This window comes from Sinocyclocheilus anshuiensis, unplaced genomic scaffold (genome assembly GCF_001515605.1).
Source record: "Sinocyclocheilus anshuiensis isolate Anshui unplaced genomic scaffold, SAMN03320099.WGS_v1.1 scaffold892, whole genome shotgun sequence".
Taxonomy (NCBI): Eukaryota; Metazoa; Chordata; class Actinopteri; order Cypriniformes; family Cyprinidae; genus Sinocyclocheilus; species Sinocyclocheilus anshuiensis.
This window is the reverse complement of record NW_015552581.1, coordinates 16,998-34,725: the sequence shown is the minus strand read 5'-3', so window position 1 is coordinate 34,725 and position 17,728 is coordinate 16,998. Positions and strand designations below refer to the sequence as shown.

Genomic DNA, 17,728 nt, shown 5'->3' with positions numbered 1-17,728 from the left:
CCTCCTCGCATATACCTTTTCTACACAAAAAGTGTCTTAGAAAATTTAAATCAATATATTGTTTTCTGTGAATGAGTGAGTAAGATGATTTTCACATAATTTTGAAGCAAAAATTCTAGACTTCAAGATCCAGTTCTCAAAAGTCTTGTGATCAAATGTTCTGTATGTGTTTTATGGCCTTATTTCAGTGACTTTACAATTTTAGTTTTTCACTAAGCACGCATAAACGTTGTTTTCTCAAAAACACAATCACGTACATACATGCTGCCCACATATTATTGTAGCCCAGTTTGTGCTGATTACAGTGTTATTAAACTTTAGACATTCAAATGTTTGTAAGCAACTGAAAAAAGCACAAATGTCAGGGCATGTTAAAACTTTTCCAGGCCCCAAAACACCCTCGGACCTCAGAGGGTTAAGCCCATACAACCTCGGGCGCAAACCAATCATGACTCGTATTTATCATTTCTCAATACGAATGGACTGCCATAATTACTATGAAAACAGAAAGAAATAGTTCTTAGTTGTATTATAGTCAAATTCACAATTTTTTTCAAGGAAATAAATAAATAAATTGGACTTACCGTGTTGATTCATAATAATTCCAGAAATAGACGTGAGAATATCCAGAAGATCCTGAAATGAACTGTCCTGAAACTAACTGATCTCTCCTGAAAACACGTGGGTTTTAAGGTCTTTTTTATTACTCCCTGGGGAGACCATATGGTAAATTCATCAGAGCAAAAAGAGCTTTACATTATTTGTATAGCTTTTGAAATATTTAAATGTAACACGCTATGAATAGTAATTTTAGGATAGAATAAGTATATATCTTGTTTTAATATGTTAATATATTGTTTTAATATTGCGAAGTGAATAAACAGATTTAAGAATGTAATTTTTCGTGAGAGTTGTCGTTTTAAGTCTCCCCAAAAGAGGGCGCCCGTACTCTATGATAAACGCATCATCCCTGCATCCTCTGCTGCGAAAATAAGGCATTGGGCGTTCACTAGAAATCACGGATGGATGTATGTATGATTAGTAATTCTGTTTTACAGCAACTTTGTTCACAAAATAGAAACTTTTTTTCACAGATACATAAACCAGAAAAATTTGATAATTGTCTTTATGTTTGAAGCATGATTGGTGAATAACATTGCATGATGTTTTAAATAAAGAAATTTAATATAACGTTTAAACATAGGAACTGTAAAGTTATCTTGTGCATAAAATATATACAACTGAACTAGACAGTTTGATTATTAAGGTTAAATAGATGTGATTTTGACCCCCAGATCTTCCGTTCTGTCTCTGCCTGCGTCTAAATGTAAGATTACTTTCACACTGGGTAAACATAACATTCTGTTTACATAAACAGTGCCTGAAAGGATGTGAAAATAGCTTAGGAACGTGTAGATTACAACCGTGACAGAAGACAATATTTATGTCGTCGCGATTAAATCCAAAGCATATGTAAAGAGGCCTCGTTGTTATTTAAACAAGCTTCTTAAAACAAAGCTTAACATTACGTCTGTAAAGATAGCTACATGAGACTGTCTGTAAACATTCCAGCAATGTTCTCCGTCACAATTTTCTGCAAGTTGGAATAGGAAAGATAGACAGTCATGATCCTTGTAGCCAAAACACTGTGTACCCAAAACACTGTGAAATAAAACACGTCTAGGTAATATTTAACACGCGTGAATAAATGTAATATTAACTGAATAATTAAAACATTTCTAAAACCCGATCGGCATGAGGTTCGAATCGAGACTGCAAAATAATGGCTAGATCCTTGCCATACCGTCACAGTCCACTGAGCAGCCGTCCTTCTAGGATTTTGATAGACTTAAAGGAGGTACAAATCTTAAACATATCGTTTGAGACGCTACTGAATTAACGTGATGGCGTATTCTGGTTAACGCTTCCTGTAAAATGTGAGGGATTTTCCCCATTTCTTACTTCAGTCTGTGTGCATTGAATTTATTTAATACACGAGTTTCACAATTTGAGTTGAATTACTGAAATAAATGAACTTTTCCACGACATTCTAATTTATTGAGATGCACCTGTATTATGATATGTTCTCATGATCTGTTAGAATTGTCTACTTCTTATTGACCTTAAAACCAATATCTTTCTCACATCTCCCATAGAGAGAGAGAGAGAGAGAGAGAGAGAGCAAAAATGTCTTGCCTTGGAATGCAACCGGACACTCAGACCCCAGATGAGGCAAACCTCATTTGCCTCAAACAGACCATTAAAATCTTCAAAACATTTCTAAAGTCTTCATTTATAACCTGTCACCGCTCGGACACGGACAAACATCATATGTCATCCCCGGAGGTCATAGGTTGACGTCGGAATTTCACATATGCCGTTTTTCACATCTGGATAGGTCACGGGGTCAACACAACGTGGGTGGTCGCCATGGGGGTGGGGCACGTGGGGAAGGGGAAAGGTCAAAAGGTCAAATCCATCAATCAAGTTGACATAAGGGCTGCCCTATCACTACTAAAGACTGTTATCATTTCTCCGTTTGACCATACTGACTAGCATGTTCCGCAGAACTCTGAATGACTTCAGTTTTCCTATGGCCCTTTCCACATGGATTCTCACTCGTGACATTTTTCTAGAGTGTGTCACCTCTAATCCTGTCAATTGTTTTCTTCCCTTTGTAGATGCTGGTACATGAAGACGGACACATTTGTTGGCAAAATATTCAGGAAAATTGAAGCCTCTATCAGCCATTACATGGTCTCCTTGTTCAAGAAGGTCAATCAACCCAGAATTTTTTGTTATAACTTTGTCGCTAGCACGACCACCCCAGACTTTTGATAAAAATGTAATAGCTCCTGTTGGACTAATACCAACAAGGAACTTCACAGTATTATGTGATTTGTAGTGGGAGTATGTGATTGCTCGTGCTTGCAAACTAGTTGGCCTCTCAGTGAACACTTCAGTACAGTCTATTATACATCTAACTTTTTGGAAACCTGTAGTCTTGAAGAGGGTGGGGAGATTTCTTCTGATTTCTTTTCTGGATGGCCACCGGACAAGGCATTGTAATTCTTTAGCCATCACATCGAGCCATTCATGAAAGATGTTTGAGACAGTTCCACAACTCACTTTGAAGCGAAAAGCTAGGTCTTGATGAGTTAAGCCTAGACGAAGCTTCATCAGGACCACAAGAAACTGCTCGGGAAGGGTAAGTATGGTTGATGATGCATTCCATATTGATGTCAGGTAAGTGAGGAGGGTGAAAAACACAGAAATAGATGGTAGACCAGTGTAAAAATGAGTGTGCTTGTCATCATTTAAAATAAAATCGGACAGACTGACAAACATATGATCTTGTAGTTGTTTTTCTTGAGATTCCAGTTTCTTCTCCAGTGAAGCCATTTTTCTTTTTAATTCAATGTTTTCATTCTGTAGCTGGTCAATGTCTGCCATTGACAGATCTGTACCCACAGCAGTGCATCCTTCTTCAGGGTCAGCCTGTGTGACCTCTAAGGAAGGTGAATCCATGGGCTCAACCACAGATGATCTCCTCTGACTCCTCTGGTATCACTCCAACTTCTGTGAACCATCAGTGGTGTTTTTGTGTGCGAATATTTATGGAACATAATCAGGATGGCATGGGTACACTGATGGTGCACCTAAAATAAAACAAGTGACCGGAACAGTTAGTGTCGACAGTATTGCACCTTGCTGAGCAGCATCATACATCCTTTGCATAATCCATACATTTTCTGGTTACATGCACATTTTTGTGTAAAAAATTCATTCTATGATATTGCTTAAAAATGATTAAAACATTAGTAGCCTACTATTACAATGAAATTAGATCAAAGTCAAATTTATTTGTAGCACTTTTCACAATGCACATTGTTACAAAGCAGCTTTACAGATAAAATGTATCGGTGATAATGTAGTAAATTCGTCAGTGAAAATGTAGTAAAAGTACTTTAGTAATTCATTTAAAGCTTCATTAGAAAAGCTATGCGTTGTTGTATTTGTTATGTCCCCAGGGAGCAAGCCAAAGGCGACTGTTAAATACTGTGTTATAGTTCAAATCGTAGCTAAAGCGAATCAACTACTACATTGAGGTAACGTTAATGTGTAAAATTAATGTATACAATGTTATCTATGTGTGTACCAATAAATGTAGCTAATTCATAACTATTGCAGGCTTGTTACTGGTCAGCTAGCTAATATCTGTCGCTTATCATGAGTTTGTTACCTGTAACGAAGTGAGTGTTACAGGTCCTTGAATTCACTGCAGTCACGCCATCTGCGCTTCGGAAAAGTGCGGTCACGCCATCTATGCTTAAAAATTCATTGCGCGTCTACATGGCGTTGCGTGGTAGTTATGGCCATACAGCTTCCAAACCTTGGCAAATCTTTATTTTTTATTTTTTTTAAGAGTGGGTCTGAGCGCATATCAAACTGAAACCACAGTCAATTAATCGATAATAATAGGCTAATTAAAAACACATTACACAGGCACTTCGTATTTAACGGTATTTTATTGTTTAATTGTATGTAATGTATTAAACTTTCAATAAAACGTCTGCAATGGGTTTGTAAAATGTTTTATGCATGTTTTGGCCTGAGACACTTGATGTTGGAATTGAATATTAAAAATTAATAAAAAAAATAATAAATTTCTGCAAATTCTTGTTCTACATCTCCCCAAGTACCACTGTGGTAAATTTTATGTTGCTCTACTGTTTCATTTTTTTTAAATTGCATGCAAATTCATGAGTAATCCTATTTACCTTGCCATACGGACACATTTTTAAAAATCACAAAAAAAGAAAATCTAATTGTTTTCTGCAAACTCCACCAGATTCTTGTTCTATATCTCCCCAGGTACCACTGTGGTGATTGTCATGTCACTTTACTATATCATTTTTTAATAATTGCTTACCAAAGTTCTGACCAATGCTATTTATGTTGCTATATGGACACATTTTAAAAAATCATAAAAAAAGGAAATCAAATTGTTTTCAGCAAACTCCACCAGATTCTTGTTCTACATCTCCCCAGGTACCACTGTGGTGATTGTCATGTCACTTTACTGTATCATTTTTTAATAATTGCTTACCAAAATCATTACCAATGCCATTTACTTTGCTATACGGACACAGTTTAAAAAATCATAAAAAAAGGAAATCAAATTGTTTTCTGCAAACTCCACCAGATTCTTGTTCTACATCTCCCCAGGTACCACTGTGGTGATTGTCATCTTACTTTACTGTTTCATTCTTAAATAATCGCATGCCAAAATCATGACCAATACTATTTACCTCGCTATGTCGACATACAAACTAACCTGTAGACTCTTATATACTTTTGGCTGGCTTTGGGATAACCATGAGGTTTGGATATTGACTGTGTATTTGACAATATTTTTGGCTTAGTGAAGGTTTTGGTAATTCTCATCCTGCTTTGTGTGTGCGGTTTCTCTGTCTTGACACACAACATGAACATGTCATGACTTACAGGTGAATGTTTACAAATATTTATATGTTAATTTGAATAAACATTTATGTAGCCTATTCCAATATAATATTTTATCTGGTCTTTACAACTTTCAGTGTTGTGATGTACTATAAAATGTCCACATAACTGTACTTTTCCATTATCACTAATCTTATGTTATTGTCACTATCCAGCAAGATCACCACTGTCACAAAGGTATTACTGTTAGTAGTGGTTGTAGTACTAATTTGTATATTGTGGCACATATCTTCATTATGGTGACTGGTAGAATTTCTCACCAATTCAACAAGTCAATCCAGTATTCCATTCAAAAGGTTCTATGGCATCATTCTCATTTTTGAAGGATTTTCTTTATATTTTTCAGTGCGAATGTATTGAATATTTACCCATTGTGACATTTTTGAAAACTAATGAAAATTTATTGTACAAATTAAGTTTTAAAAAATTAACGTGAACCTGAACGTGGCAGGATTGCTAAAGCTGCACAAGCAAGGCTTCTCGCAACGCGTTATGGGCTTTTAACAGTACTGTAGCTTTGCAGGTAGGTTTCTTGAAGCATCTTGGAGACGTTGCCACAGTTCTTCTGGATTAAGTCTGTCTCAGTTTGTTCATGTCATTCCAGACAGACTGATGATGATTAGATCAGATCTCTGTGTGGAACACTGGCTGCTGTCAGACAAAAATCTCACTGGATTATTACAATCAATGGCAAAATGAAATATAAATTTGCTACTGACACACTACAGCAAAATAAAGAAATAACTGACTTAAAACCATTTTTTAGCTGGTGAAAATACTAGTGTTCTAATAATTTTGGCCACCACTGTACATTTCAAACATATGTTATATTATAACCTGAGAAGATCATTCAATATAAATAGTCTATTGCTATTATTATGACAACTCTTCAATTAAAAAAAAAAAAAAAACTTAAATATATACAATTTTAAATATGAATATTTGACTGAAATTATTTTTTAAAATTACTTTTTTTAAATTATGTTGATTACATATATGTGAGCTTATGCACTTTTGAACATTTTTTTTTTTTTTCTGTTGTTTGTAATAGACACCTTCTTTTTTGTCCATTAGTTATCAAATCCTCTGTAAACACTGCAGGTGTCATGATGCATGGCCTTCAAAGCTTCATATCTTGAGACTGGCAAAGGAAGTTGGGCCCTCAGCACATTCAGCACCCAAACCATTAGGTGAGAGTCTGAATAAGCATTACCCATCACTGGAGCTAACTGTAGAAATTTAAATGGTAAGCATTTATTAAAACATTATACAGTAAAGTGACAAAAGGAGAGACGTAGAACAAGAATCTGGTGGAGTTTGCTGAAAACAATTTGATATTACCTTTTTATCATTTTTTTTAAATATGTCTTTATAGCAACGTAAATAGCATTGGTCAGGACTTTGGTAAGCAATTATTAAACAATGATACAGTAAAGTGACATTACAATCACCACAGTGGTACCTGGGGAGATGTAGAACAAGAATCTGGTGGAGTTTGCAGAAAACAATTTGATTTTACCTTTTTATGAATTTTTTAAATATATTTTTACAGTGAGGTAGTAGATAACATTGGTCATGATTTTGGTAAGCAATTATTAAAAAATGATACAGTAAAGTGACATGACAATCACCACAGTGGTACCTGGGGAGATGTAGAACAAGAATCTGGTGGAGTTTGCAGAAAACAATTTGATTTTACCTTGTTATAAATTAAAAAAAAAAAATTATTTACAGTGAGGTAGTAGATAGCATTGGTCATGATTTTGGTAAGCAATTCTTAAAAAATTATACAGTAAAGTGACATGACAATCACCACAGTGGTACCTGGGGAGATGTAGAACAAGAATCTGGTGGAATTTGCAGAAAACAATTTGATTTCCTTTTTTTTAATGATTTTTTAAAATGTGTCCGTATAGCAAGGTAAATAGCATTGGTCAGAATTTTCGTAAGCAATTATTAAAAAATGATACAGTAAAGTGACATGATAATCACCACAGTGGTACATGGGGAGGTGAAGAACAAGAATCTGGTGGTGTTTGCAGAAAACAATTTGATTTCCTTTTTTTATGATTTTTTAAAATGTGTCCATATAGCAATGTAAATAGCATTGGTCAGGATTTTGGTAAGCAATTATTAACAAATGATACAGTAAAGTGACATGACAATCACCACAGTGGTACCTGGGGAGATGTAGAACAAGAATCTGGTAGAGTTTGCAGAAAACAATTTGATTTGACTTTTTTATACATTTTTAAATTGTCTTTTTAAAAACGTAAATAGCATCGGCCAGGATTTTGGTAAGCAATTATTAAAAAATGATACAGTAAAGTGACATGATAATAACCACAGTGGTACCTGGGGAGGTGAAGAACAAGAATCTGGTGGAGTTTGCAGAAAACAATTTGATTTCCTTTTTTATGAATTTTTAAAATGTCTGTATAGCAATGTAGATAGCATTGGTCATGACTTTGGTAAGCAATTATTAAAAAATGATATAGTAAAGTGACATGATAATCACCAGAGTGGTACCTGGGGAGATGTAGAACAAGAATCTGGTGGAGTTTGAAGAAAACAATTTGATATAATTTTTTATATGACAATCACCACAGTGGTACCTGGGGAGATGTAGAACAAGAATCTGGTGGAGTTTGCAGAAAACAATTTGATTTTACCTTGTTATAAATTAAAAAAAAAAAATTATTTACAGTGAGGTAGTAGATAGCATTGGTCATGATTTTGGTAAGCAATTATTAAAAAATTATACAGTAAAGTGACATGACAATCACCACAGTGGTACCTGGGGAGATGTAGAACACGAACCTGGTAGAGTTTGCAGAAAACAATTTGATTTTAGCTTTTTATACATTTTTAAATAGTCTTTTTAGCAACGTAAATAGCATCGGCCAGGATTTTGGTAAGCAATTATTAAAAAATGATACAGTAAAGTGACATGACAATCACCACAGTGGTACCTGGGGAGATGTAGAACAAGAATCTGGTGGAGTTTGCAGAAAACAATTTGATTTCCTTTTTTTATGATTTTTTAAAATGTGTCCGTATAGCAATGCAAATAGCATTGGTCAGGAATTTGGTAAGCAATTATTACAAAATGATACAGTAAAGTGACAGTAAATTGCATTGGTCAGGAATTTGGTAAACAATTATTAAAAAATTATACAGTAAAGTAAGATGACAATCACCACAGTGGTACCTGGGGAGATGTAGAACAAGAATCTGGTGGAGTTTGCAGAAAACAATTTGATTTCCTTTTTTATGATTTTTAAAAATGTGTCCGTATAGCAAGGTAAATAGGATTACTCATGAATTTTGCATGCAATTATTAAAAAATGAAACAGTAAAGCAACATAAAATTTACCACAGTGGTACTTGGGGAGATGTAGAACAAGAATTTGCAGAAAACAATTTTTTTTTTAATTAATTTTTAATATTCAATTCCAACATCAAGTGTCTCAGGCCAATGTTATCTACGTGTGTACCAATAAATGTAGCTAATTCATAACTATTGCAGGCTTGTTACTGGTCAGCTAGCTAATATCTGTCGTTTATCATGAGTTTGTTACCTGTAACGAAGTGAGTGTTACAGATCCTTGAATTCTTGCCTGGCAGCCAAGCCTCTCTTCGCACAGCGGTTATCCATGCTTGCCGTCTCGTCTGGTCTTTAGGAAACTGAAAAATTGTAGGAATTTTTTTTATTTTTGACAAGGCGTTTGTTCCAGAGGTCAGGTTGCATCTCACAGCACAACAAGCTGAGCCCAACTTCGGTCTACTCATCACCTTAACTTTAACTGCGTTTGTAGTCGGCGCCATATTACTAGTGAGACCACTGATCCATATATAATGACTATAAAATATTATATAATTATAATATAATAATAATAATAATATATTATAATATAATTATTATATACAGTGAGTCTGACCAATAAACAAACACAGACCGGAAGTTAACTTAGGGCCAGACGCGTGACTATGGCACGCGTTCGATTAAACCGTCTATAATATTAGATTTTGGCGTTTTACCATCAATGAACACTTGTTTTTTGTGTTAGTGGGAGAAGATATTTTCTGAAACGCAACGTGATGTAGACGCTGAAAAGAGGCAAGCTTTACTTTTGTCTTTTTAACTTACTCGTTTATTGCGTTTGTTGTCAAAAAAGGAACTTTTAAAAGGAATTTCTGAATCGCTAAGAATAATGCTTCAATAATTAGAAACGTGTTATGAATACTTATGAAAACGTCGAGTTTGTTCCCCCTACTGAGAAAAAAAAAAAAAGTTCGGTCACAATATTCCCATATTCTCTATAAGGGGCGGCCCGGGCCTGGGCGCGGGTTACTTTTGAGGTTTGGTTTATATTATATTCTAAAATACATCGGCTGCATGTCTATATGTATGTATTATCTGTCTATTAAGTAATGGCGATCTCAATTCAGACACACACGCAAAATTATTCCTATATGACAACGATTCCTCTGTCTAGTAAACCTTCGAAATTATGATCACAACAGTAAATTTAAACCTGCGTTCCCTCTGCCGCTGATCCGGAGAGAGCGCCATAAACTGATAAGGTAGACATGCAAAATGTGCAGAGCGGTGGATCTCCAGTTTTAAAGTGTTTGATTTTAACATTTTGTGTTGTTTCTGTTATATTTCATTTTAATTGTGTGAGGCAATATTGAAAGTGCCAGATTTTACTTCCAAAAGTAATGTATAAAACAATTGAAACGCTAGCATTATCAGTTATTTCATGCTGTTTAATACTGTTGTTTTACTCTCCATCCATCTTTCCATCCATCCAGCTGTGCAACAAGTGATGGTGCAAGAACTTAGAACAGAATAATTGGAGGTAACAGTTCATATACAGGTTCATCTCAATAAATTAGAATGTCATGAAAAAGTTCATTTATTTCAGTAATTCAACTCAAATTGTGAAACTCGTGTATTAAATAAATTCAATGCACACAGACTGAAGTAGTTTAAGTCTTTGGTTCTTTTAATTGTGATTATTTTGGCTCAAATTTAACAAAAACCCACCAATTCACTATCTCAACAAATTAGAATACTTCATAAGACCAATAAAAAAACATTTTTAGTGAATTGTTGGCCTTCTGGAAAGTACTTTTGAGGTTTGGTTTATATTATATTCTAAAATACATCGGCTGCATGTCTATATGTATGCACGATCATTAAGTAATGGCGATCTCGATTCAGACACACACGCAAAATTATTCCTAAATGACAACGATTCCTCTGTCTACTAAACCTTTGAAATTATGATCACAACAGTAAATTTAAACCTGCGTTCCCTCTGCCGCTGATCCGGAGAGAGCGCCAAAACTTATAAGGTAGACACAAAATGTGCAGAGCGGGCACGTGGATCTCCAGTTTTAAAGTGTTTGATTTTAACATTTTGTGTTGTTTCTGTTATATTTCATTTTAAATATGTGAGGCAATATTGAAAGTGCCAGATTTGACTTCCAAAAGTAATGTATAAAAAACACTGAAACGCCAGCATTATCAATTATTTTATGCCGTTTAATACAGTTGTTTTTCTCTCCATCTTTCCATACATCCAGCTGTGCAACAAGTGATGGTGCAAGAACGGAATAATTGGAGGTAACAATTCATATCTATTTTTTTTTTGTTTATTTCACACTTTACTAATAATTGCTTACAGGTGTGGAACGACATGATGGTGAGTAATTAATGACAGAATTTTCATATTTGGGTGAACTAAACCTTTAATATGATGCTCCACCTAAAAATGAAAATTCTGTTATTGTTTACTCATCCTTGTGCCGTCCCTGATACATATATAATCTTAATTTTCTTCACTTTAAAAATCAATGCAAAGTGAATGTGACTGTAATCCATACGTCCCTGTATGAATCTCTTCTGAGCTAAAAGTAAAATGTGTTTGTGAAAAAAAAAAAAAAGTATTATTTCAAACTATAATCATTGCTTTCGGCCAACTGTCATCCATCCATTCATGGGTTCATGCTTAATGTAAATGTCAACACATTGTGAAGTGTGATGTGTGTTGTGAAACTAAAGGAAGAGGTGACAATCCTAAGTGCTTCCACATCACTTACGTGAGCTTCAGAAGACACTTGTCACACTTCACAACATCCTGATAAATCACTTAATGCAATCATGAACTAATGTATGACAGTCAGCCCAAAATATAGTTTTTTTTAGTTTAACAAAATTTAAAAGACTTTTTTTTTTTTTTTTAAATAGGCCCGTTGTTTTCCTTCAGAAGACATTGATTCATTAACTGCGGTCACATGGCTAATCATGTTTGTGTTCCGTGGGGTTTAGGGTCCCATTCACTAGCATTATATGAAGACAGAGATTTTTTTCCCCCCTAAAAATCTGTTTATCTAAAGAAAGTAATTCATTAGGCACAGTGTGAGTGTGAGTAAATGATGAAAACATTTTGGGTGGAATATGTCTATCTTACAGCATATGAAATAAATGCTAAATTAGGTTCTGATCAGGTGACTTACTTGGCTATTCTACAATTAGCTTTAAAAACTCTTGTCGCTTTAGCAACAGATCATTGTTGTGGTGTATAGCAGCAGAACCTGAGCAGATTTTTCTGTTCTCTTTCCAAATTCATTTTGCTTCCAACTTCATTTGCCATCAGCAGTTTGTAACGGTGGCGGCTGCCCTAGCACAAATAAACTCTATAAGGAAAATATTCGGGCGCCAGTAAGGTTTTAACCCTGACAAAATTTAAATTAACCCAGGATAGCCAACTAAAACACCACCTGTTATAACATTAAATCACATAGACAGTCAAAAAATAATACTGTTCAAAGGGAAAATCATTTATAAATTATCCATAGAGGAAAAGGAAGAGGGGGAAGAAAAAAAAGGAACATTAAATAAGCATTTGGTCATTTCATAATTATCAAACAACAATCTCAAAGCAACAATAATCATTTAACACTCATAAAAACAATAAGCACACCGAATGTGCGAAAGTGAATGTGGTGCGAGTGCGTGCATGTGTAGTAGTGAGTGAAATGAGTATGTGTAATGGCGGCAGAGAGGTACTGACCAAGTTTGCAGTCATGACGAAAACTGGAGAGTGTAGCGGGATTTTCAGACACCAGGACAGGTGGATGAGCAGCCGATACTTGTCTTCAGAACAACTTTAAGTGCAGACGATCTGGCAGTGCCACGTTTAAAAGTAATTTGGAACGTCACAACGCACCAGACATCACTCACAAGAAAAGCAACCGTTTGAACAAACAGCCATCTTTCCACCTTCGCAGGGTTCTCCACACAATCACTCCCACACTACTGCAAACTTTTACAGATGACGCCATTACTCTCAGGTATGACTCACTTCCTTATATCCTCCTTCCTTCCGCTGATAATTGAAATGCTCTACCCCAAACACACAAAGTGAAAACGAAAGTAAACCAAAATATGTTGTGGCACAACATTTTCACAGCCACACTCTCCCTCCCTTGAAGAAAACAACCCATGGTTGTTTAAAAGAAAGCATGGATTAGAATCCTAAAAATTCTTCCTCCTCATCAGAGGCTTCTTGAAACAGGTCAAAGAGGTTTTGTTTTTCCTGGGACTCCAATTCTTCGGCTGTTGGAAAACACATTTTTAAATTACAGACATGTGCTGTCCGGACATCTTCTCCCGTGTCTTCCAGGGCTATTTCATAGTTCAGAGGACCCAGCTGCTTCAGAATACGGTAAGGTCCCTTCCACTTCGGTGCTAGTTTTGCACTAAAATTATCTTGTGCACTAGACTGTGGGAAGTTACGTACCCATACACGATCCTTGCTCTTGAATGTTAAATCTCTTCTCTTTTTGTTGTAATTTCTCAGTTGTCTCAATTTTGCTTTCTTACTGTTTTCTTTGGCTTGGGTTTGTAAGTGATGAAGATGATGGACCACATTGTAGGAAGCAGTGTCTGGAGTCAGATTGAGGCCATGAAGCACCTTATCCATTGGACCTTGGAGTTTTCTGCCTAGCTGGAGTTCTGCTGGAGATAGTCCAGTGGTCTCTTGGATGGCTGAATTCAGGGCGAATCGGAACTCGGGTAAGAACTGGTCCCACTTCTTGTGATTTTCATCCACATAGACTGACATCATGTTTTTGAGGGTCCGATTTACTCTTTCAGTCATGTTGGTTTGCGGATGGTATGATGTAGTCAGTTTGGGAGTAATGCTCCAATTCTCACAAAGTTCTCTGAACACAGCTGAGACAAACTGAACTCCCCTGTCTGAGAGGAGAAAATCTGGTACCCCCCATCGAGTCAGGATCTCTTTTCTGAAGATAGAGGCAACATTCTGGGTAGTGGATTTACGCATGGGGAACAACTCAACCCAGCGAGAATAATAATCGACAAAAACGAGCAGGTACTCATTTTGGTTTGTACTTCTTGGTAGTGGACCCATGATATCGACTCCCAGCATTTGGTTTTGGTGAATGGTAGTGGTTTGCTGCAATTTTCCAGCAGGTTTTTGATTGTCATGTTTTATTATTTGACATTTCACACAGGTTTTCACATGACGTTTCACATTGGACCACATGCCTGGCCAGAATGCTACTTCTTGGAGTCGTTTGTACGTTTTATAGATTCCTGCATGGCCACTAAGAGGACTGGAGTGGTAGTGCTGCAGCAGAGAGGGTCGAAGACTACTGAGTACGTACACTCGGTAGTGCATCTGGTTATTTGGCAGGTACGTTTTCTGATATAATTTGTCCTCAACAACTTCAAATTGGGCTTTCAAACTTGCATTGTTCTCTGCAACTGCTTGCATTATTTTTGTGACTTCAGGATCTTTGTGCTGTTCCTCCCACAGGACAACATCTGATAATGGCAGGTCTGACTCCTTGTGGCTGGTGTATAGACTGCAGCTCGAGACTGGTAAAGACCTGGATAGTGCATCTGGGGCTACATTGAGTTTTCCTTTTCTGTACTCAATGATAAAATCAAATTTTTGCAGTCGTAGGACCCAACGGATGAGTCAGCTGGTGGTTTTAGTGGAACCCATGACCCATTGTAGTGCAGAGTGATCAGTGACAACTGTGAAAAGTTTGTGTTCCAGGTAGTGTTGCCATTTCTCTAAAGCCCATACGATTGCCAGACATTCTTTATCTGTTGCCGTATAATTAAGTTCAGCTCCTGTTAGAGTTCTACTCGCATAGGCGATGACCTTCTCTTTGCCCTGGTCTTTGCTATTGGGGTCCATAGCTACCTGCCAATAACCACTGTTGAGGTCAATAGTGGGAAAAAATAGCTGCTCCAGAGAGTGACTCCAGGATTTCTGTGATGTTTGAGGGAGGGTAGGCATCACTTTCTGTTACAACATTGACCTTTCTGTAATCCACACAGAATCTAAGTTTACCATCTTTTTAGGTACCAAAATCACTGGAGAGGCCCAACCAGAGTGGGATGGCTCAACAATTCCTTGTAACAACATTTCCTCAAGTTGTTCCTCCATGGCAAGTTGTTTAAAAGGGGACAAGCGGTATGGTTTTTGCTTAATGGGTACCTGACAAGTGGTATAAATGTGATGCTGCAGAACATCAGTGCGTCCATTCCGGAGAGTACATACCCAAGGGTTGCTTTTCAGGATGTGGAGCAACTGTTGTTTACCATCTGGAGGTAAATGAGCTTCATTCACTGCATTTTTGATTAACATTTCTTCATTCATACTATCAGGTTGGTGAATTAGCAGTTGAGGGGTTGGAGGTGGAATAGAACTCAACAAGGACAGATTCTGTGTTGATTTCTTCTGTTGCAGGTATTCAGATTGTGGACTCACAATTGGCACACTGGCATTACCTGGTTGAAAGGGGTACTCTTTTGCAGGGGCAAACTTGAAAGAATATTTTTGATCTGTGACATTAAGCTGCATTCCACTGAAGAAAATAAAGTCCAACCCAAGGACTACAGCATAAGCGAGGGCTTGTGATGATAGAACAGCAACAGGTATAGTGAAATCTTGTTCGTGGAGTTGTATAGTGGTATTCATCCAGCCTAATGGAATCTCTGCTTCTCCATTTGCTAGGTAGAGAGGACCACTGGACCATAGATGGAGCTGATTTGGTGATGTGAGTTGTCTCGTGAGACTTTCATGAATAAGTGTATAACTTGCACCAGTATCAACAATAATCCTGACATTCGGTTAAGTACAGTAGGGGGTCTGCATCGTCTGATGGTCTACCAAAAGTGGGAAAAGTTCATTTAATATGATCACTTTTTACTATAGGTGTGGGAAGAGGGGTTGAAGAAGTTGAAGGAATTGCTGGAGTAGACACAGATGGTGGAGTTGAAGTAATGGTGGTGCTGGGAATTTGTGGTGTCAATTTTTGTTGCTCGTCCATTTGATTTTTGAGATCCAGGAATCCTTTTTCCGTCTCATTTCTCAATTCCTTTACACACATAGGAAGTTTGTCAATTTGAGTGTCACGTTGCTGAAGTTCTGAAGTAATATGATCTTGGCTTGTTTGAAATGTGTGTTGAACAGCTTTGATGTCCTGCTGGACTTCCGACTGGAGTTGGTCTACCATGAATCGCATTTCTGACACCAAGGTAGATTCCACCTTTTGGAGTTCAGCTGTAATCATTTGCTTCATAGCTTTAATTAACTTGTCTATTTCAGATTCCTCTTGTTGTTTGCTAGTGGTCAACAGAGTGAAAACTTGACTCTTGTTATCCTCAACTTTTGCAGCAAGGTCCGCAAATTGATTTTTGTTTTGAGAAGAAGTGGCTTTCATTTCTTGGGTAAGATCATTCACTGTTTTTTCTTGCCTTTTCATGAAGTCAAATAAATTTTCACAGTTCCCTTGTACCTGAGAAGTAAACTTTTGAATTTCTCTTCCAGGAGTTGGTAGAACGTTGGGTAGGTCGTGCTGTGCACTTGAAAGAGATCCTCCTTCGGATGATGTGCATAGTTGCATGTTAGCCACTTGTGGTGCCCAGGTGAGAGTTTGCACGGGAGTGCTGCCAGCCAGAACAGGAGAAGACAATAGCATATGGGACACAGGATGCATGGGGCTGAATGGAATATGGGTGTTATTCACTGCAGAGACCCCAGGCATCAGAGGTCGCACTGCTGGTGGCCATAGAGGAGTTTAGATATCGGGAGGGTACTCCATTTCTATGAAAGTGGATGGGGAAGGAGGGGTAGTCGCCATATGTTGTGTTTGTGTGGGGGAAAGAAATGTTGGGCAGAAAATCAGTAAATGTAAAGGTAAATCAGTAATTGTATTTGTCAGTAATTTCATGCACCACACTTTTCACAAAACACCCACATACAATATACAAATGGTTGGTAACCTTTTAAGCTTTTCCAAATTACACTCCCGTAATAAAAAAACACAGAATTTCCAAAAACACAACTGTTTTCTTTTAAGGGGAAAAAAAAAAACGTAACCCTTCAACAATTTACCATACGATTTCAGTAATTCCCCAACAAAAACAATTCACAAAAATAAATGTTCAGGTTTTCAAGTATTCAAGTTCTCATAAATTCTCATAAAGACTCATAAAGTCTTTAAATTCGACGATCAAACATCACTCACAGGAAGCAATACTCAGAGCGGCCGTATTTCTACTCCTCCCGGGAATCCATTAACGCTCAACCATGCACCTGCAACCTTGCACGCAAACTTTCTGATGACGCATTTTTCTCAGGTATGTCACATCTCCTTTATATCCTCCATCCTTCCGCCGTTAATTGAAAACTCCGCCCCAATCCCTCAAAGTGAAAACGAAAGTAAACCAAAAGATGTTGTGGCCCAAAGTTTTTGCACTGCCACAAGTGTCAGACAGACTGATGCATAGAAATAGTTTGCTGCAGAGTTATGCTATTACATTCTAGCCAATGATTTGCTACACAAACCTGATTGAAGAACAGATAGCAGCATCAACAGAATGACTAGTTTTGTAGTCTGACTGACAGAGGACAAGCAACACAGCTTTAGCAATGAATGGAAGAAATTAGGTTTCATACTGTATATCAGAAGAAAGGAAATTGGTTCCCTTTCATGGGAACTTCGAACTGCGTCCTCTAGGGGGCACTATGAGGAACGCCTCGTCGTGACCCGTGTCTGAAGCATACATTGAAAAAACACCAACTCATTGGCCGGCGACAGCCATGACGTCACTACCGGTGCGACTATAGTATAAATAGGCGCCGGG

At 37.0% G+C, this 17,728-nt stretch overlaps 2 long non-coding RNA genes across 2 annotated transcripts in view; both read left to right on the top strand.

Moving 5' to 3' along the window:
* The first annotated feature begins 11,119 nt into the window (after positions 1-11,119).
* LOC107665283 (uncharacterized) overlaps positions 11,120-17,728 on the top strand; it is a 9,974-nt gene continuing 3,365 nt past the window's right edge. The window contains exon 1 of the long non-coding RNA XR_001631534.1: positions 11,120-11,161. This is a non-coding gene — a long non-coding RNA (uncharacterized LOC107665283). The remainder of the gene's footprint in view (positions 11,162-17,728) is intronic.
* LOC107665282 (uncharacterized) lies at positions 13,408-14,114 on the top strand. Its single transcript, XR_001631533.1, has 3 exons — positions 13,408-13,615; positions 13,761-13,934; positions 14,077-14,114. It is a non-coding gene; the product is annotated as an uncharacterized LOC107665282 (long non-coding RNA).